This window comes from Myotis davidii, unplaced genomic scaffold (assembly GCF_000327345.1).
Source record: "Myotis davidii unplaced genomic scaffold, ASM32734v1 scaffold164, whole genome shotgun sequence".
NCBI lineage: Eukaryota > Metazoa > Chordata > Mammalia > Chiroptera > Vespertilionidae > Myotis > Myotis davidii.
The window spans coordinates 1,550,265-1,555,458 of record NW_006296417.1 but is presented as its reverse complement, the minus strand read 5'-3'; the positions used below and the strand labels follow the sequence as shown (position 1 = coordinate 1,555,458).

General features: G+C 53.2%; 1 pseudogene; it reads left to right on the top strand.

Moving 5' to 3' along the window:
• Window positions 1-5,164, top strand: part of LOC102769920 — a 14,380-nt pseudogene extending 9,216 nt beyond the window's left edge.
• The last annotated feature ends 30 nt before the right edge of the window (window positions 5,165-5,194 follow it).

Genomic DNA, 5,194 nt, shown 5'->3' with positions numbered 1-5,194 from the left:
AACACTTGATCGCTTTCTGGGGCCCTTCACCACCCCTGGGCCGAGGGGCGCTGTCCGCCTTCATCTGCGCGCTGCCTCGCAGATAGAAATGATCAAATGAAGTCAAGACAAGGATCAAGCCTCATAAAAATCTTGCCCGCAGCAAGTACCAGCAAAAAAGTGAGCCGTGCCAAGGCGGCGCGGGCCAACCCGAGCCAGGGGTTGTGCAACCACCCAGCAGGGGTGGAGATCTCTGACAAACACAGGGGCCGCATTGAAAATGGGAGCATCCAAATGAGGCCCCCCCACCCCCAAAAAAAGCCATTCGGATCGTTGGCTCATGTGAACCTGGAAAACCGCCCTTTCTGACCTCCCGTGTTGTGTTTTTTTTTTTTTCCTCCTTCCCGTGTCAAGCCCGGGATAAAATAGATTTTCCATTCTCGGGTTTTCTGGGTTGGTCACTTTGGCTCTAACCTGAACCCAGCTTTCAAGCGGTTGCATCAGACCAGAATGTTCCACGCGTTGCCTCTGCCCGGTGGCAGAGAAAGGTCCATTCTTGCGCTCAGGGGACCTTCACCGGAGGCCTACTATGTGTCATGTCCTCAGCCAGGCTCTGGCGAAGGCAGGAGGTGAGTAAGACGCAGCCACGCCTGCAGGCCGGGCCTCGGATGAAAGAAGATGGTCTGGGAAGAAAGGCTGGGCGCCAGGGGTGTGGGGAGGCCCCCCGGGACCCACCAGCGGAAGCTCTTAAGGTTAGCGCTCCAATTAACCAGCGCGGTGGCTCTGGCTAATGAGAAAAGCCATTGAAGTCTGGGTTCTGATCTCTTCCTGTTCACCCTGCTGCTGGCGCAGAAGGGACCCCACCCTGAGAAATAGGAGGTGATTGCCACCTGCCACCTGCCAGTGGACAGAGGAGCCGGGTAGCAGTCTATTGGTCACATGTGCTCACACCTGTGGGGGAGGGCCGCGTGGAAGCGGGGTGCACTCGGGTGGAGTGAGCCAGCAGCCACCTGCCAGTGGACAGAGGAGCCGGGTAGCAGTCTATTGGTCACTGCTCACAGCCTGCGGGGGAGGGCCGCGTGGAAGCGGGGTGCACTCAGGGGCGGAGTGAGCCAGCAAGGACTCTGGGGTGCAGGCTGTGTAGTAACAGGAGGGTGAGAAGACCCCTGGTTCCTGCAGGAGGATGAGCTGTGCTTGTTTGAATGACTGTGTAGGCTGGCAGGGACATGGCACCTACTAGGGTTAGGGTCCGGTGGGCGTGGTTGGTCTGGCTGACAGGGGAACGAGCTGGGGAGGGGCATGCATGTCTGCTGAGAATGGGGGGTCATCGTTAAGACTCTGGGACCCTGGCAGGATAGTGCAAGGAGCCCGGCCGGTGTGGCTCAGTGGGGTTGAGCGTCGTCCCAGTGGGAGGTGACGGTTCAAGCCTGCGACCTGACTGGGAATTGAACAGTGACCTCCTGGTTCATGGGTCAACACTCAACCCCTGAGCCACACTGGCCGGGCTGTTTATGTTTTTTTTTATTGTCTATATGCGGCCATGACTGCAAGCTTCATGAGAACACGGATCTTCTCTGTATTCTCAGGGCCTCGAACAGCGTCTGGAACACTCAGTCCGGCTCAGTGCACGTTTGTGGGCTCAGTGAACAGCCGCACGGGCCGCTGCTACTTGTGCAGGTACATGTGGATGCCGTAGGTGGTGTGAGGATTGCTCAATCCTCAGCGCGACCTCAGGGAAGGATTGCTATCATCTCAGAGGGAGGAAGAGGGGGGTTTGGAGAGATTGAGCAACGAGCTGAATTCACACACGTGAGAAATGGTGGAGGTGCGATTTACACAAAGGACCGCTAGACTGGTCCTACCTTTTAAGCGACTCCTCCACGATTGGCCTCAAATGGTAACCTCCTAAAGTTCTGACATACAGCTGGCAATTGGGGGATGGTTTGTACCATGTGACTATATATAACCGGGAGCCCATTCTCTCGGTATGAGACCTTAGTAGTGGTTCTCAACTTTCTGGCCCTTTAAATAAAACAGTTCCTCCTGTTGTGACCCAACCATAAAATTATTTTCATGGCTACTTCATAACTGTAATGTTGCTACTGTGATGAATCGTCATGTAAATATCTGATATGCAGGATGGTCTTAGGCGACCCTGTGGAAGGGTCGTTCGACCGCCAAAGGGGTCGCAACCCACAGGTTGAGAACCGCTGCCTTAGGGACATATGGGCCCACACTAGGTGTAAATGGACATCCCATAGACGTGGCAGACTGAGCCTGGGAGTGCATGCGATGCGTTTTGAAAGAAATCCTTGAGAGAGAAGTAGACAGTTTCAGCCTTGAGAAGAACTATCTGGGACAAAAATACAGAGAAAAGAGGACAGTGGAGAGAGATCATGATTTCATCTAAAAGGGGTAGATGTGGGTGGAATATTCGGCGATTTGTGAATGCAGCCCTGTTTTTAAAATGTTTGTTTTTATTGATTTCAGAGAGAGGAAGGGAGAGGGAGAGAGAAAGAAAGATCAATGAGGAGAAACACGGATCAGCTGCTTCCTGCACACGCCCTACTAGGGATGAAGCCCAGAACCCGGGCATGTGCCCTGACCAGGAATCAAACCATGACCTCCTGGTTCATAGGTCTACGCTCAACCACTGAGCCACACTGGCTGGGCTGCAGCCCCTTTTTGGATGGAACACAGAAAGTGGAAATAGACTCAAGGTTTGGAATGACTATAATTGCCATGTGAATGTCTTGTGGGTTGAGGAGAGAATGGCAAAGTCTGAATAAACCCTGTGCGGAAGGAAAAACACAACCTACCCAAATGACAACACAGGATAGGAACTGAAAGACTTATTTGAAGTCTGATTGTATAAAAACATCCAGCTGCCAAAGACTCGGGCTCTTACATGTTTTAAGTTTATTTAATCTTTATGTCGACTCTGACATGTAAGAATATACACTGAGCAAAGGAGAGGTCTTTGATCTCCTCCGTTGGGAACCTGAATTCATCATTTTCATTATCAGGCATTCAAGAATAAAAGACCGTGTGATATGCAAATGAGAGGATTGGAAACAACATTTCTAATGCTGGAAAAAAGATGTCATGGACGGCCCAGCCGGTGTGGCCCAGTGGTTGCACATCACTCCCCCTCCCCCCCATGTCCCCTCCACACACACACACTATGGCCTGCCAGCCCCTTTGAACCAAGTGCTGCTCTTCCTCACCTCCATATTGCAGTGCCTAGCACAGCGGTTCTCAACCTGTGGGTCGCGACCCCTTTGGCGGTCAAACGACCCTTTCACCGGGGTCGCCTAAGACCATCGGAAAACACATGTTGAATATCTAATTACACATTGTGTTTGTGATTCATCACTATGCTTTAATGATGTTCAATTTGTAACCATGAAAATACATCCTGCCTATCAGATATTTACATGACGACTCATAACAGTAGCAACATGACAGTGATGAAGTAGCCACGAAAAGAATTTTATGGTTGGGGGTCACCACAACATGAGGAGCTGGATGAAAGGGTCGCGGCATCAGGAAGGTTGAGAACCACTGGCCTTAGTACAATGTGAGTCCCTGGAGCTCAGACACATCTGAGGGCTTTAGAGCGGCCAGAGAGAGCGGAGGGCCCACAGGTGCCGCTCCTCACAGCTTACCTCCCAGAGGAGGGCGGATATAAGTGCGCACATGTGGGCTGTGCCGCGCTGTGTGCCGGGAATTGCTGGAGACACTGGAGTTCAGGTACGGTTTGTCGGCCCCAACAGAGGCTGTCAACGTGATTACTGTCATGACAGATAAGACTGCTTCTGTTTTGCTAATGGATTTAGCGGTGCCGTAGAATTCTTCACCTTTCCTTCCTTCCTTCCTTCTTAAAACTCCCTGCAATTCTCCAACAACTGCTTTGATGTGGTGGGGGGAGAGGTGCTTGCTTAGGGGGATGAAGCTCTTTTCATCTGTGCTTCGGCTGGACTTGCCGCAGAGCTCTCAGCCCGGCTCTCTGGAGTGACCCACAGCATCGGAAAGGGTAGGAGGTGGTGTGAGCGCAGTGGTCTGAAGAGTTGGCCTTTGCAAGGGCGGGGGCACGGGTGGAGCCCCGAGGAGGAACCCCTCTTTTGGAGCAGTCTCCTTCCCCTTCCAGGACGAAGCACAAGTGGGAAGCAGGGAGCCCCTGCTCACTGTCCCCCCACCTCAGACCCTAGGCTTGGAAGGGAACGAGTCAAACTCCTCTTTTCCTGGAGCGGAGAAGCCAAACCCAGCTGGGTTTGCAGTGCCCGGCCGGTTAAAGAGCACGCTTTTCCGCTTTTGCTGAGTGACACCAAATTTTAACGTGTTTCCAAAACCTCCCCCTAGCCTCCTGCTGCTGGCTCCTCTGAACCCCCTCCATTGTGGGCTCTGAGCAGGATGCAGGTTTATTTTTCAGTGTCTGGTGTTTATGCACCACGTTGGAGTTGGGTTTTCCCTGGTCCATGGCCTCCTCCTTCAGGGAGGGAGCCTCCAGCTTCCTCTGCACCTTCCCAGTTCCTCTGCTCACAGCCTCTGGGAGCCTGCTCACCCACCCCATCCCTTGGTTTTAGAGTGCTATGGGAAGGACTGTGTCATCTCCAGGTGAAAACGAGCATTCGCTTTGTGTCCATTGCATTGGGGGTGCAGACGTAGGCAGCGTGGCCTTCGAATGGCTGCAGAGGGGAGCAGCCTGCAGGACACAGGGGCCACAATGGTAACCCCACAAAACAGGACAGCTGTCTGTCCCCCCAGCTCATCTCCTTGGCTCCTCTCTCAGAAAAGGCCGCAGGCCGAGCGGTTAGTAAGTAGTTCAAGTCCTCAGTGCCCTCCTCTTCAGCCCTGTGACCTCTGCTTCCCTTTCCTCTTCTGTAAAATGGGAACAGAAAGTGAATCTAGTGCGTGGCGATGTTGTAAGAGCTGGTGAACTATGTCTGGCACACAGTTTAGCGCTCAAGGCGTAGTGGCTGTGCCTCTATTAGTAATTAATTGTTACTAATAGGAAAGATTAGGAGGTTGTGGCTCTCCTGGGTCTTGGTGAGCTTGGCTGGCCAATCCCAAAGGGCCTTCTAGGCCCCTTCAAACCCTACTCTCTCCGGCCCAGGTACCGTTGCGATTGCTCAGTGAGGTTAACCTGGCGGCCGCCAAGGCGTGGGCACAGGTGCGGCCCTGACCACAAACAGGGCGTGGGCTTCGGCTTGGC